Genomic DNA, 16,382 nt, shown 5'->3' with positions numbered 1-16,382 from the left:
AGACACAGCTGACTGGCCGGGATGTGCGGTTGCCTGGCGCGAGCGCACTCCGCCTCTCTCTGGGTCTTTGCTCTTCTCTGCCTCAGCAGCAGTCCTGGGTTCTGGGTACACAGGCTCCAAGAAGACACGGATCCGCTCTGGGGTTCATAGCTGATCGTTCATCTATTCAGCAATGAGTGTTTGAGCCCCTCTTATGTGTCATCCCTGTGCCAGTCTCTCGAAGGAGCACAGTGAGCAAAAGTCCATGTGACCCCTGTTCTCATGAGGTTTGCAGCATGGTTAGGGGGGAGACTTCTGGGGCTGCTGTAGCAACTACCACAGGCTAGGCGGCTTAAACCGGGATCACTTACTGTCTCTGTTCTGGAGGCTGGCAAGTCCAGGATCAAGGTGTCCAGGATCAGGGCTGGTTTCTTTAGCGGCCCTGCTCCTTGGCTTGCAGATGGCTGTCTTCTCCCTGTCTCTTCACATGGCCGCATGTGTCTGCATATCTCTGTCCTAATTACCTTTTCTTATAAGGACACCGGTCAGATTGGATTAGGGTGCACCATTATGACCGCATTTTACCTTAGTCACCCCTTTAAAAGCCCTGTCTCCAGATACAGTCACACCCTGAGGTGCGTGGGGTTAGTACTTCAACATGTGACTCTGGGGGACACAATTCAGCCCATCGCATGGGGAAGCTGAATGCATCTCCCCAGCATTTGTAATTTGGCAGCCCTCACCGAGCTGTGCAGGGAAGGGGTGCGGTGCCATGAGAGTATAGAGCAAGACTGAGTCTGGGGTTAGGAAGGCTCTACGGCAGTGCCTGGTACGGGGCCCTGGAGAATGAGCAGGAGCCCTTCGAGCAGTCGGGGCAGTGTCCCAGGTAAGGAGGGGCCTGAGTGGAGCTCTGAGGCAGAGAAGATTGGCATCCTCAGGGATAACTGGGCCCAGGAAACTGGCGGGGGGTGGGGGTGTGGGCAGGCAGGGGCCACCACGCGAGGTCTGGTGAACCCCAGGAGGCTGTTCATCTCTATCCTGATGCAGGAGGATTTGTTGGAGGGCCTGTGGCAGGATGTAACATCAGATTTCCATTGCCGAAGATCCCTTGATGCAACGTATGAAAGCTCATCTTCCTATCAACCCTAGGAAGGAGTATTGTCATCCCTGTGTCACAGATGAGGCTCGAAGAGCCACGTCCCACCCCACTCTGTTCCCACCCCACGCACTTGCTGTTTCCAAGGCCCCAGGCTGTATTCACAGACATGCGTCAGAGGCATAGACAGCAGGCAAGCAGCAGGGACCCTGTGGAGATGTGGAGGTGTGCCTCTCAGAGGGGTTCGAAAAGGGCCATGGGGCCATGGGGGAACTGCCCCCAAAGGGCATGAGTGAGCTGAGCAGATGCAGGGAGATGACATCAGAGACATGGCCAGGAACCATGGGAGGAGCTCAGGTCCGTGGGAAGCCACCAGAAGCAGGTCTTAAGTGAAAGACTGACTTGATTTAATTTGCATTTTTAAGCGATCCCTCTGGCTGCTCTCTGGAGAATGATTTAAGGAAGGCCACAGGGAAAGCAGGGAGGCAGAAGGCTGCAGCAGTACACAGTGGTGGTGAGGCCTGTGCCATGTGCATGGGAATCCAGAAAGGCTTACCAGAGGAGGTGATACTGGAACAGAAGGTCGACCCCATCAGTGGACTTCCCCAGGCCAACCACAAGGAAGGAGAAATCTGAGTGTTCGGGCACCTTTGAGGATTGCACGAGGGAGCAGCAGGAAGGGCCATAAGCCAGGGCCACCGAGGGCTTCATGGGCCAGCCCTGGCTCATGGAGTCAAGCCTGCAGGGGAGGCACTTAGTGGGGATCCAGCATGGTACCGAGGTTCCTCTCTGGGGGAGGAGGGAATGGCTTGGCGGAGCACAGCTGGAGGCCTGAGTCCAGTGAAAGAAGTACTGCTGATGGGGCAGTAGGGTGTACTTGGAGGTGGCTGGGAGCCCGTACTCTGCTTTCCCAGACGGGGGCCACAGCTCTTGGCACCCCCTCACACACACCGCTAGGGTGTCACAGCCCTGTTCTCACCATGCCCGGAAGGATGGGCACAGGTCTACTCGCAGCAGAAAGATAGCTCTCTGGCTCTCTGGCCCCTGCTGCCCAGGCATTGCAGCTGGCCCTGAGCATAGGCACAGGGGTGCACCCAGACCCCTGACGTGGATTCTTACCGGGCAAGGCAGAGCCCTGACCTCTTTGCACAGGCCTAGCTCACAGGTGCTGCAAGACTGCAGCACCATGGACCAGTCCTCAGCCCTGAATCCAGAAGCCAGATTCAGCTGCTTGCTTATGTCTGTGCTGAATGGTACAGGGAGGGAGACTAAGCCTTGGAAATGAGGCCCCAGGACAAGCTTAGCACCATGGCTGGAACCGTGCCTGTCACCTGCCTGGCCATATCCCTGGCTCCATCAGGCACCCAGCAAAGCCTGTGCGACAGGAAGATTCCCTTGTCCTGGCGCCTCACCCCATCAGGAAGGCAAGGCAGTCCTGCACCGGCTGCTCTCCCACAGGCCTGCCCTAATGGGAGCTGTCTGGCAGCTCAGGCAAGCTCTGGAAACAGGGGAGTTAGAGCTGGACCTCCAGCTGCCTGCATTTGTGTGCCTGATGGTCCCTTGTCCTGCCATCAGCTGGGAGAGCTGGGCCTCCAGGACTTGCCATGGCGCAAGTTTCATGCAATTTACAATGTCTGCGTATGGCCCTGCTGCCCTTGGGCTGGGCCGGGATGGTGCTGCCACCCAGCCTAGGCCCTGCTCCCGTCTCCAGCTGGAGCAGGTTCTGGCAGATGGTGCCAGAACTGCCTCCTGTATAAACAAGAATTGATGAAGTTTTCTGCCTTTTGTTTTTAAGAAAGAACGGTTAAGAACCAACCATCCATGTGGTAGATAGTGATCCCTGGATACAGTAGCTCAGCGGAGGGCGTTTGGGGCAGCTCACTGCCTTCAGAGCCTCTGTTTGTATTTGATGAATGCAGCTGTAATGATCCAATCTTGGGGTGCTGTGAGGCTTAGGTCAGTGTACAGAGATGCCCTGATCTGCCTGCCTTGTGCTGGCACCCAGGCCTGGAAGTGCAAGCCCTTCCAGGTGCGGCCTGTGAGGCTGATGCTGCCACGTCCCAGGGGACATACACCACTCAGCTCCACACCAATGTCGCTGGACTACAGCACCACCACAGTGTGATCAGATCTTTCCATTTTTCAAGAGAGGCTGTGGATCTGGGTTTTTACGTGAAGTCTCCCGGTTCTGCAATGCGGCCATCATATCTAGTCTCTGTTGGGGCCGGGTCCTTGATGCGCTGCCTCCCCATCATCCTGCAGCCCCCACCTCATTTCCTGAAGCGTCCACTGAGGCTTGGAGGAGCTATATGACCCCCCCAGCAGACCCTGCAGTCCCCAGGCAGAAGTGGGCATTTCTCATGGCCACCGTTCCGTGCAGAGGCTTCTGGAAACCCAGCAAAGAGAAAAAGTGAAAACTCGTCTTGGTGCCAAAGGGAGGGGCCACGAGATGTCTGAGGTTGTGGGTATTGTCCCGTTCCCATAAATAGGCCCTCGCACAATAGGCCATTAGTTGCATGTTCCCTCTGGGGTTTGAAGTGAAACTGGTTTTCTTTTCCTTTAAAATGTGCTCTCCCCACCCACCCAACCACCGAGTCGTAACTGTAGACTCAAGCACGGATTCTTGGGCAACCTCAGTAACCTGTCCTTGGGGCTTCATCAGAGTTCTTAGCCAGCTGCCTCAAGAGTGGCCCCTGCCAGGCCCAGATTGACTTTTACTGAAAGATACTGGCAAGGCTGCGGCTGGTGCATGCTTGGCATTTCCTGCCCCTTCTAGGAGGTGGAAGCAGGGTACCTTCAAAGAACAAGAGCTTTGGAGTCAGCCAGACCTGAGCTGGAATTCTGGCTAGAATATTAACCTTTTGGGGCCTTGGAGTCTTCATAAAGATGGATATTTTGAGGGTTTCCCTGCCCAACCATTCGAATACTTTCAACCGTACGGAGAAGTTGGAAGAATAGTTTATCGAAGATGCATATTCCCTTGGATTTCATACTTGTTAACCTGTCGTCACCTTTGTTTTCTGTGTGGGTGCTGAACCATTGGAATGTTAGCCGTGGAGCACCAGTGACACCAGCATACTTCAGTGCATACCCCCGGGAACAAAGTCACCCTGTACAACCACAACACGATCCTCTCTCGAGAAATTCGAAGTCCATCTAAGACACAGCCCGCTTTCAGATTTCCCCAGCTGTCCCGATAATGCCTTTTACAACGTCTCCCTTGCTGAGGATTCTTGGGAGGCTCACACCCTACATTTGGCTGTCGCACCTCCTAGGGGTTTTCGAAGAGTCCAGCTTACTTGTTTCCCACATGCGCTCTTTGGGTCAGACTGGTATTTCTTCATGACGAGGTTTAGGTGGTGCATTTTTGGAAGGAACCCCACAGAGGCGCTCTCATGTCCTTCTTAGTGCATCACCTGGGATACATGTGGCGTCAGTTTGCCCACCGTGGGTGATAGAGTTGTGATGGCTGGTGAAGGTGCTTGTCAGCAGGACTAAGGAAGAGACAGAGACAGCCCATGGCCCAGAGATCGCTGGTGGGGAGAGGGCTGAGGGCTGCATAGCTGCCAAACTGCAGCCTGCATGGAGGAAAGGCACCAGGAAGTCCCTTTGGAAGTCAGGGCTAAGGCCCTGGTCTGGCAGCGGTGAAGCAGAACTGGCACTGTGGGGCCCAGTGCAGGCTAAGCCAGGGCCCGTGCAGGGAGGAGCTGCTGCATCCCGATGCTGGTAGAGTCCTCTGTCTTCGTCTGTCTCTGTCTCTGTCTGTCTCTCTGTCTCCCTCCCTCCTTTGCTCCAGCTGTGGCCCTCTCCTGTGACTAGCATCAGCCCTGAACCCAGGGAACTGGTTTCTGCCCCTCCTCAGGGGGCACAAGTATGGCAGAGATGACTACAGAATGTTAAACATGACAGGGCCCCTACCTGCCATCGGGAGAGGGAGGATGGGGTGACCACTCCTTTCCAGAGTGGGCTGGGAGTTCCCACAGATACAGTGAGTCTTGAGCTGGCTTGAAGGTGTGGGGGTTTTCCCAGGTAGAGAAAGGGAGGAAAGGCATTCAGGACACTGGGAACAGAGTATGCTAATGCACAGAGGCTAGAAGGAGTATGGCATACTAGCTTCTTCTAATGTGTGAGATGTTGTTCTAAATGCATTATATGTCACTAATTCATTTAGCTTGGTGTGTTTAAAATGATGGTTTTGGAAAAGTTTTTTAAAGCAGTGGAACTTTTTTTCCCAAAGTCTTAACATGTCATCAACCACAGTTGAGCCCCTGGAGATCTTTCTTGCTACTCGCCTTCAGTCCCCGGCCTGAGGCCCTGAAGCCCACGCTTGGCATCTGGCCTTTGTCAGGTCAGGCTTCCTCAGTGTCAGCACTGCTGACATTGGGGCTGGGTTGTTCCCTGCAGTGGGGGCTGCCCTGTGCGTGAAGGCTGTTTAGCAGCACCCTTGGCCTCTGCTCCCTGGGAGCCACAAGCACACCACGCTACCCCACCCCACCTTCCCTCTCCTGTTGTAACAACAAAAAACTTCTCTCGACATGGCCAAACGTCTCCTGCAGGGCAAAATCACCCCCCTGGTTAAGAACCACTGGTCTAAGTAGATGGTAGAAGCCACAGTGGGTGGTACACAGGCAGGGACACAGTGGGAAAGTTCTCCCAGGCAGCTGGTTGGAGAGTGACAGAAGGCCCCAAGCCTGAGGCAGTGCGTGTGTGGAGAGCAGGGCAGGAGGCAAGGCGGACAGGCTGCGGCGACTCCACACCTGCTGGGTTCAGAATAAGGAGGAGTGAGCAGAGGGCACCCGGAACAGACTCCACTCAGCCTCCTCCGGGTACCCCGTGGCCAGCAGGGTGGGCCTCAGGAATGCCTCAGGTCACAGCCCACTCAGCCCAAGCGCCTGCACTGTCTCCACGCAGCGGTGCTCTGCCTACTTCCCTAAGGCCTTGCCTTCTGGCATGTCGTCTGGGCGCTGGGGTAACGGAGGCCCCTGAGAGCTGGACCCAGCACTCTTGAAGGGAGGGAGAGGCTTTTTCCAGCCTGACATGTGCCAGGAACACAGCACCCTTCCCTGGATTCTTACAAGTTGAGTGAAACTTCTTCGAGAAATCTTTCTTTGTCTAGCACTCTCTAAAACTTTCCAGTTTTTTACAGTTTGTGAGTTTAGGGTAAATTTGTATTTTTCCAAATGAATTTGTGCTAAGTAAAATCATCAGAGTCAACTGATTATTTGCTTTAATGTTTCGGGCAGTGCTAAGGGGAACTTTTGTGATTGGCTAAGTACTATCTCTCCAGAAAGGCATAATGTAACAACCATCCAACAGTCTTAAATACCTGAAAGGAAGTCCCAGAAATCAGAAGCCAGCCCCACATCCTATCACAGAACAATCTTGGCTCAGGCAGTTCTGCCAGATCTCGTCTTAATCCCCAGTGCCCTCGACTGCCGTGGCAGCCGGTCGTGCGCCCCAAACCTTGAGACCTTGAAGGACACGTGTGAGTAACAAGAACCTCCCTGTACATCAGTTCTCCCGTATGCCGAATTTACCACATGAACCGGAACACTTAACACATTCGGAGAGCCTTGGTAATTATTGTTACTAACGAAGGGGTGTGGCTGGCCTTCCCAGCCAAATGCTGGAGCACAGAAAAGCCTGTGACCGGAGGGCCAGGCCTAACGCAGACTGGTACAGCCTCGGCTGCTGGCCTGTATTCAGCCCTTGCTGTGTGCCAGACTCTGGTCCTCGATGCTTTACATAAATTACGAGATTGCATTTTTGCAACAGCTCTTGGAGTTGGGAACTATTCATAGGTTAAATCACTCGCCCTGGGTCTTACACTTAGACGACCCTCTGACTTTGGTGGCCACACTACACACAGCCCTCCTGGGAGAGACGGAGAGACTGCCGTCAGGACAGAAGGGAGCCAGCCCGGCTCCCACTTCTGCAGGTGATCCACGCAGGCACTTAGCGTTGTACCTGTGAGGTCGGCACTCGCCCAGGGGTTGCTGCCGCGGCTGCGGCTGCGGCTGTGGCTCTGGCAAACCGCTGGACTCTCCCCGGGCTCCTTCCAGTCAGCAGGTGTGCCTGGGGAGGGCAATGAGAAGAGCAACCACAACACTGGTCACTGCACCAATACGAGCCCCTGGAGAGCCATCCAAAGGCCGGGGATCTGGTAGCCATCGCCTCACTTGGTCTCTGTGGTATAGATGTCTCACTGAGGCCCTGCACAGGTCACAGACGGGGCACTGGAGGGGTAGCTAGGTCTGGACCCCACGTTGTCCAACTGCAAAGCCCCAGTCTTGATGCTGAAAGAGAACTGAGAGACAGCAGGGTGTAGGATTCCAGGCGGTGTGGAGCCAGGACGGCTGGAGCAGGGACAGAACCTGGCACCCAGCGTGTACACTCAAGGCTCACCTCGCTCGCACCCTCATTCTCCCCTGGGACCCTCTCACCAGGCAACACAACCACTTGAGTCTAGCTCACTTGGTGAGCTTAGGTGGCCGTTGGCTTGCTTTGTCAGCTCCTGTCCTCAGGGAGCCACCCGTGGCTCACATAGGGCCCAGCCCTGGGCCAGAGGGGGCTGCTGCTCCCTGCTAGTGAGTCAAGGACTTATGACTCCTAGCTGAGGCTCGTGTGACCCCATTTTGTTTGATTATGGCTCAGAGGTTGGGGTCACCACCTGGCCATCTCCAGAAAGCTCTCCTGGCAGGACTGGGTCACTTCGGGTTGGGAGCTACCAGAAAGACCCTGATGCCATGTATTAATCCTAAACCAGTTCTCACTCATTATAAAAGTTGCCCGCTCTCAGAGAGAAAGCTTAAAAATCTTGAGAAAAAAATGCCACCCGGAGTCTGCTCACCCAGTGACACCCCAATAGACTTCTGGTTACATCTCCATCTAGGACTTCAGGTATCATTTGGTGTGGGCAGAAAGAGCCCAGGGTCAGGAATGAGTGTTTAAGCACCCCCGTCATTAACAGCTGGGACAGCGGACTAGCTCCACTGCCCCCCTGGGCTTGTGTCTCTGCTGTGGAGGAGGGCGGCTGAGAGGACAGCGTGGAGCTGTGTGTGTGAGGAACCCGGCTCAGAGTTTGATGTAGAGGAGAGATTCAGTCAGTGATAGCACTGTTGTCTGTGGGACCACACCACTCACCCAGCTCACACTGGGTCTTCCCTTGGGGTCATCTGTTATAAGAAGTCCTTCCTGTTGGTGCATAGCCTCCCTAGCCCTCACTCCCAAAGGCTGTGTGCTGCTGTGCTGTGTTACTTCCCCGTCTCCCTCCTGTTAGGTACCTACGTGTTGTTTGATTTTTCCTGCTGTAGCTAACATCTGAATTCATTTTTGAACTTTTGCCTTTCTCATGCATTGGGCTTCAAATTTGGGCCGTTCTGTCTGTGGACACTTCCTTACTCCCATAGATTTAGTTTGCATGAGCAGATGAGAGGAGACTCAGGGAGACCCCATCCCAGTGCCTGGCAGGAGTGGGGGCCCAGTATATACAAGCTGAATGGTGGCATGACGGAAGTTGGCCAAGACATGCGAGTTCCTTCAGTGTTTGTGATTCAGTATCAGTTAGAATTTTTAAATGTATGCATGGAAAACACTTCTATAGTGTTTTGCATGTTCTGTATTTTGCTTATAACAATGTTGCTTAATCTTCACCACAAATCTGAAGGGAGATCCTATTATAAAATTAGCAGTTACTGAACTTTTCATTATACCAGTGAGGAAACAGAAGCACAGAGAGGTACAGGAACATGGCCAAAGTCACACAGCCATGGAGCCTCAGCACTGGGATTGGAATCCAGGCCATCTGGCTCCAGGGCCCTCGCTCCTCCCTCTCTGCTTCCCACCTCCGACAGTTCACCCTCTCTTCCACCCGCTCCACCTGGCCTGATTTCAGGGCCCAAGGTGAATTCCAGAAGTTCCAGTTTTGGCTTGACCCCCTCTGGGGCAGTTAAAGCAATGCCCTGGATCTCAGTTTTCCTATATAAAAATGGGGAACATTCCCCACCTTCGGGGTTGTGATGGGTAAGTGAGGAAATGTATATAACATGCGTGGATCCTGTTAAAGGTCAGCGAATCTGAGTTTCCTTTCCTTTCCACAGGGACAGAGGAACAGTCACCTGGGGAGTCAAGCATAGGATACGATCTTTAGTATTTGTGTTTACTGAAGTTTAGTATTTGTGTTTCTCAGAAGATTGGTAAATGTACTACTCTTCTGATGACCTCTTCTGGCATCTGGCTGTTAGGTCAGCACTCACTCTGTGGCTTCCGTCACCCCTGCTTACTGGCCCCTGGCCCATAATCCCCTGACTTGTCATGGGACTACCTGAGGCCCTGGCACAAAGGGCAGCTGCCATGACCGGCAGAGTCCAGGCTCCTGTGGAGAGTCCAGGCTTGTTAGCATGACGTTTGGCTTTTTCCCACTCTGCCTCCCACCAGCCTTCTCCTCCACTCCTGCCCTGTCTTGACTGTAGGTTGCCCTTCAGCCCTTCATCAGACCACAGTGGCTGTCCCTCATTCTGCTGTTTGCGCAGGGTCCCCTGGGCTCAGATGCCACCTCCCATCTGCGGTCCCCACCTTCTTCCTGCACTGCCTCGGTCACCTCTCTGCCCAGACAACTCTGGGCTACCTCCACGCCTGGTGCACTGCTGTGCAGGGAGCAAGTCAAGGGGGAGGTCTCTGTCTTTGCTGCCTTTGTGGGCTGCGTGTGCTGCTTGCTCATTGTTGAATGAACGGGCAAGTGAGCATTCTGGTGATGCTCCAGGCGGTCACCTGGACGGGATTGAGAAATGGACTAGTTGAAGTCTCCATTGCAGGTAACAGAACCTTAACTCATTGACCCATGTGCCTGAAAAAGTCCAGCGGTGGTGCTGTGTTCCAGGCGTGGCTTAGCTCCTCAGGTAGCTGCCCCCAGGTAGGTTCTCCCATGAGTGGTCTTCCCAGCTGCGAGTCTAATGCGGAGAGAGAGATTCTGTTCCTGGTAGTCCCACCAAAGTAGAGCCCCACGGCCATCCCCAAACCAGCACCCTGGCTGGAGGCATGCACACACCCACTGGCCAGCCTGCGTCATGGCCCCTCCTGGCCCCAGGGGTGGATCCTGCTTCCCCAAGAAAGACCAGGGGCTGTTGCAAGAAGCAGCAGAAACAAGTGTTCTCTGGAAGCAGGTATGCCCAGTGATGGTGCCAGGCTGTCCTCACGCTGGAGGGTCCTTGCCTTCACCCCTGACTTCTGCTCAGCCTCTACTCGGCCTCAGGCAAGTGGGAGGTGCCCTTCACAGGGCCCCTTTAGCACCCTGGGCGGACCTCTTTCCCTGGGCCCCTGGACTGCTGTGGCCTCTGCCTGTCACCCTGGGTGCCTCCCCAGGCTGAGGGCCCCAACCAAGTCTCCCTGTGTCCCCAGCACCCCATTCAGGAAGTTCCGACTAAGCTCTGTTTCGTCAGGTCCATGCGTGGTGGGCTTTGAAAGAACCGGGTCCCCTCAGCTGTTGCAAACCTTCCCTCTCCCTGATCGCAATGACTGGCCCGATTGCAAGGATAGTGTCATTTATTCTCATCAGCCCTGGCACACTGACTTGTGAGGTGGGAGAGCAGTGAGGATATTGCAGTCCGCCAGTTTGCTAACCAGGTCTCAGAATTCTGTCTTCAGCAGACTGGGCAATATTTGTGACTCTTGAGAAACAGGACAGAATTTCCCATTAGATCCCGTGGCGGGTATAGGTGATTGTTCTAGCCCTAGACCACCCTACTGGCCTCCTCCTGTCCCAGCAGACACACCCTCCCACACATGGGGCAGGCTCTCTTTCCAAATGAGATGTTTTAGGTGGTTTGAAACAAAATCATGGACTATTTTTTTAAAACCTAAAAGTAATAGTGGTATTCATTCAGGGAAATTCGCATTTAAAGAAACATAAAAAGAAGGGAAACAGGTCTCCTATAGTCCCATCATTAATATTTTCACTTGGTTTCCTCTGCCTTTTCTCTGCAAAGGCTGCTTTTTATGTAGTCGAGATAATACGGGTCTACAATTTTGTATTCCAGTTCTTTTCCATCAGTACTATTTTGCAAGCTTTACTTCCTCTTGTTGCATTTTACTCTGTAATCTTCAGGGGGTTGAGCAGTGCATTGACCAAGAGCCTTAGGCCAGAGCTTGGCCCACAATCCACCACCTTCACTTATCACGTCTGTAAACCTTGGGGAAGTGACTGGACCTCTCCAAGCCTTGGCCCCCTCCTCCATAAAATGGGGATAATGGGTGTGCCCGATGTGGGATGCTCGTGATCTGTGCACAGTAAAATATACAAGCACGTATAACGCTCAGCACAGCGCCCAGCACACTGAGTGCACGGAAAATTTAGCTGTTAATCACTATTACCGTGACCGTCATCTCAATGGCGGTGTGACAGCAGTCCCCACCCCACCCCCCACCCTGAGCAGCACCGTAGGTTACCTGGGCATCTGTTTCTCAGTTCGGGTGTTGACGACTGCTTGGCCATAAACAACATTGCGGGCAACATCTTGGTGTGTAAGTCTCTCTAAATATAGGGTGAAAGTTGCTGGCAGAGTGATTTCCCAAAGTAGCCCGTCGTTTTACACCTGTCAGCCCCGTGTGAGGGCATCTATCTGTACCTCACCACCACACCAGCACAGGCTGCCCCTGGTTTATTTATCCTTGCTATTTTGACTCACGGAAAATGGCATCTCGATGTTTTCATTTGCATTTCTTTGGTAACTATTTTTGCCATATCTAAGTTTCTTTAAAGAGATCTAGAAAAGAAGGTAAGGGAGAAGAGGGTATGGTTCACAGCCCAGCATGCTTATGAAGATCTGCCAGAATTCTCTACTTTGGCCTCCTACCCTGGAGTCTGACTGCCTCTTAGATTCCGACCTTCAGATCCCCAGAGTGCAAACTACCTCTAAGGCCCTGGGCAGGCGTCTCCCCAGGCAGATGGCCCATCTTTCACCACGGCACCCACATCGCTGCCAGAGGTCTCTTTCACCCAATGCAAATGCCAGGTGCTGAGTCCTGAATCCAGAGCTCAGGCTCTGTCCTCAGCTGCTCAGCCCCAAGGAAGGCTAGCTCCGTCGTGGGTAGGCAGTTTCATCACCCCTCTGGCCAGGGCCGTGGGGGAGGTCTGTCAGAGACAGTGCAGGAGGGAGGCAAGGACTTGGGGCAGGGGGCTTCACTGAGCCCTCAAAGGATGAATCGCCCTTTGCTAGACTCAAGGATCACCTGTGAACCCCCTGAGGACAGGGTCCGTGTTAGATCTGTGCATTTGTACATCCCCGAGTCCTGCACCGCTTGAGGAAAGCAGGAAGGCTGGCACACCCGGCCAGTTGGGAGGCACAGAGGGAGGCAAGGGGGCTTGGTGTGCGGCCGGCGGGTGGGCTGCCCGGGGCTTACTGCCAGGCACTAGAGAGCCAGCCACTGAGGGTGGTGGGCAGAGGAGGCCAGGGTCTGAGATGTGTTCAAGGATGATGATGGTGCTGGTGCTCCAAGGGGGCTGGCAGACTGCCGATGGGAGCCCCTGAGAGCTCACAGCAAGCATGGCAAAGCAGGCATGGGCAGGAGGCTCAGGCAGCCGCCTGTGTCCCAAGCTCCCTCCAGGCCAGCTGCTAGTCCAGCTGATAGCTGACTCTCCCGTGGAGCGGACTGTCCCCAGCTCTCCCCGCTTCAGCCCCACAGGGGGTCCAAAGCCAACTTTGTCAGGGGCTGCTATGGACAGCCCCCAGTGACCCCAAGGGGAGGGTGGGCTGTGCCCCAGTTTTGGGCACTCCGCCCGGTTGTGCTCCACACAGCGGGCCAGGCGGCCAGAGAGACTCTGGAAAGTGCTTGGCTGGGAGAAAAGAGAGTTGAGGAGAGGTGAGGGGTGAGAGCGGAGGCTTCAGAAACTCCCTATAAAAATGAAAACAAGCCATCCGTCTTCCTCATTGGCGTCTTACCCTGACGGTGGCCTTTATGGATCTTGCCCCATGTCTGTGGGGAAGGCGGCTCTGAAACCTAACCCTGCGGCAAGCTAGCTGCTGCCAGCCCCCCCCCCCCGTTTTCTGAGAGGGACCGCCCCTGACAAGGGCCAGCCTCTCCTAGAAGCCATCCTGAGGGAGGAGGACCTTTCACCAAGAGCAGAGAGCACTTTGGGGTGTCTTTTTTCCCCCCAAACCAATGACCAACCTCCTCCCCCTTTGGCCATTGAAGCATTTCAAAGCAATTGTAAAAATTATATGAACCCCATCGAAGAACTGTTACAACAATGTTTATACCCAGCGTTTGAAACAAAGACAATGATATTATAAATAATTGTAGATGATGAAGATAGGCAAGGAAAAATAACATCATTAAAAGAATTTTACAAGACGGACCGTTCACAAAGATGGATGGAGTAACACAATACGTTAAAAATATCTGCAATTAACATAAACACAGCGCAGTGGACAGAAACCATCTGCTGGCCAGCCTCGCCCTGGGCAGGGTCCCGTGTCCTCCACACAGGGTGCTACCGGGGGCTTCTCACTGTGGCCATAGTAAGAGTGCGGCCCCCGGGAAGAGGTCCTCTGGGATGTGTGCCCCGGCAGCACACGGAGGCCTGTGGCCGGGGACCCATTTAGAAGGACGTTCACGAACAAAAGGGAAACTGAGGCCTGAGGAAGTCTCCTGGGGCCCTGACCCCAGGTGAGGGCGAGCCTCATCAGCTGTCCCCGTGGCGGCCGCTGCTGCATCGCTTAGATGCTGCCTTGTTTCCCCAGGGTGAGAACAGGTCCTGTGGCTACTGGCGCTCCTCCGGCTGGGTGTGTAGGGAGCAGGGAGAATGTCGTGTGGTAGCCGGTGCCGACGGCTCAGCTTGACTCAGCCGTAGTCGCCTCGTGCCACGCACATATGCCCAGGCGGCTCTGGGGATGGCTGTCTGAGACTCACTTCGCTCTCCCCGGCGGGCAGATGAAGAAGCTGAGGTTCGAGGAGCAAGCGCCTAGGCAGGGGCTGCCCAGAGCACAGCTCGTGACCTCACAGCTCACATCCCTGCACCTTTTCTCCTTTACATCAGTATTCGATTTTCTTAAAAAAAAAAAAAAAGTGTTTGTAACCCTGAAAATCTTGGGCCATACAGAATAAAAGGGACAGCCCTGAAACCAGCAAGCTCAAGCGGATGTGAACATCTGTCACATGCTTCAAATCTCTCACAGTCCCCCTCTCTTTTTTTAAGAAATAGAATATTACCAGTAAAGTGAAAGCCCCCCTCCTCAGCTGGGGATCTCGTGCCCACGTGCATCTATGTGCTCTGCCTCCACGTGACCGCACCCCAACGGTATCGATGGTTTCTGTGTGTTTTCAGTTCTTACCTGTGTGGTCTCACACAGAACCAAGTGTTGATGGAACAGCTGCTGTTCCAGTCCGCAGTTCTGGCGACTCGTCTGACTGCTATATGTCATCCCATAGTCTGAATGCACCGCGGTGGCTGCACCTGTCATCTGTCTGGGACAGGTGGGCTGTTTCCACTCTTCCCCTCAGGTGAGCGGTGTCAGAACATTTCTGTAGGTTGTCTGGTCCTAGAATGTGTGCAGCTGCGGGTGGCACGAGGGCCTGCCAGCCTCCCCTCTGCCCTCACCCCACCAGCCCGTGCCTTACCCACTCACCATTTCTTGCCAGTGAAGGAGGCAGTCACTGGGTTTTCAGAGCAACTTTCTCCCCAGACGGTTGGGTTCAGCCTGGTTTCTCAGAAGCCCAAGGTTGGCCCTAAATAGCAGGCCTTTGTGGGAATTCCTCCAGCCTCTCCAGGAGAGGAGAACGGGGGGGTTCTCATCGGCTCTTGGAGGTGAAGGGAAACCTAGGTGTTCAGTTGGCAGTCGGGCCCCTGGTTTGCTCCGTCTGATTTCTGTCAAAGGCCATTTCCCATCTGTAACTTGAAGTCAGATCTCTGTGGGTTCCTAAGTCTTCCTGGTGGCTGGTTCATAGATCTGGACCCTGTCGCATTACCTAAAGGAGGGGAAGTGTGTGCAAATGAGGTAGCTGGGATCTGGAAGCGCCAGGTGCGTAGCTGGCCCCCTCCACCTGAGTGCTCAGCCTCTTTGTTGTTAGAAAGGGCATTGCTGGTTGCTGCAGACTGGCCTCAGGAGCTGGGCCCGGCCCCAGGCAGGGGGCAATCTCTCTGAGGCAAGAGTTGGTTTGGGCCAGGTGAGGCTGTGACATGAGGCCTGAGCAGTGTCAGGCTTGGCCTCTAGTAGCCGGTCCAGGACCAGTGGGGACCTTGGGGAGCCATGTGCATTGCACCTCCAGGCTCTAGAGTCTGAGGCTTGCTCGTTCAGTGTTGTTCACTTCTTCCATGCTACACCTTTGGCTCAGGCTGGGGACTCAATGGCAAGAGAAATCACTCTGTCCCTGCCTTTCCAGAGCTCAAAGGGGTGGTCAGATGGCCCTGAGGTAGCACGTGGTTCCGGACAGATGGGCACCACAGAGGAAGAGAGCAGGTCTGATAGGAAGAGAGGCAGTTTCGTGGGGCTTTGATGAAACCCAGAGGACTTCAGATGAAGCAGCATTATAGCACAGGGGTCTGTGCAAAGGCCCTGAGGTAGGAAAGGCAGTGAACAGCAGGGCGAGAAGGCCAGTTGGCTGGGCGAAGGAGCAGGAGTGAGCCGTAGGAGATGCAGTGAGAGTGGCTGGCACAGTTAACTCATGCCAGGGCCTGGTGTGGACTTTGTCCACAGTGTCAGGACTGAAGAAGCCACTAGAGACAGGCCTGAACATTTGTCTCTGTGGGGCCACTTCTAGGGGTCCTAACACTCATGCCCCAGATTGTTATGAAGAATAAATCCCCTGGCAGTCTTTGGCCTCTGGGTAAGCCCTCCGGGTTGCCACGGGAAAGAAATCTAAGGCCTCAAAGCAGAAAGCTCCCTTTAAACTCCTGGACCTTGAGGTGCCTCTCCTGGGGAAATAGGGTGCCAGCTGGAGGCTGGACCTGAGGCCTTGTGCCTGCCGAGGATGGACACTGTAGCTGGGAGCCAGAACACATGGCTGAGGAGGAGGCAGCATGCCCAGAGCTGAGATGCTGGCCGCCTTGACCGGGCCGCGGGATACACGTCCCTGTAGGCTGGTACCAGCTCGAGAGAGAGCGCTGCCTGCCGTCCACCCCCACGCCCCATTCCCATGTGAGAGAACGCGGGGCACTGTGTGCGCTGTGCGTGTGCAGACGTAGCTGAGTCTGTGCGGCCACAGGTGTGAGCACGCATCTGTACCAGTGAGCGTGAGTCTGTGCCCGTGAGTATGTGTGTGTATTGTTTTTTTCACAGAAGGGAGGTGAGTGAGAGGCCAGCTTCCTGACAGG

The 16,382-nt window shown here is 54.5% G+C and overlaps 1 protein-coding gene and 1 long non-coding RNA gene across 3 annotated transcripts in view; one reads left to right on the top strand and one right to left on the bottom strand.

Moving 5' to 3' along the window:
* EEFSEC (eukaryotic elongation factor, selenocysteine-tRNA specific) overlaps positions 1 to 16,382 on the top strand; it is a 248,119-nt gene that overhangs the window by 208,647 nt on the left and 23,090 nt on the right. The window lies entirely within an intron of this gene.
* On the bottom strand, positions 13,991 to 14,908 carry LOC117801940. The gene is made up of 3 exons (XR_004624801.1): positions 14,698 to 14,908; positions 14,404 to 14,610; positions 13,991 to 14,119 (listed from the first exon to the last, which is right to left on the bottom strand). It is a non-coding gene; the product is annotated as an uncharacterized LOC117801940 (long non-coding RNA).

Source organism: Ailuropoda melanoleuca, chromosome 4, assembly GCF_002007445.2.
Source record: "Ailuropoda melanoleuca isolate Jingjing chromosome 4, ASM200744v2, whole genome shotgun sequence".
NCBI classification, from domain to species: Eukaryota; Metazoa; Chordata; class Mammalia; order Carnivora; family Ursidae; genus Ailuropoda; species Ailuropoda melanoleuca.
This window is presented reverse-complemented; position numbering and strand designations above follow the sequence as displayed.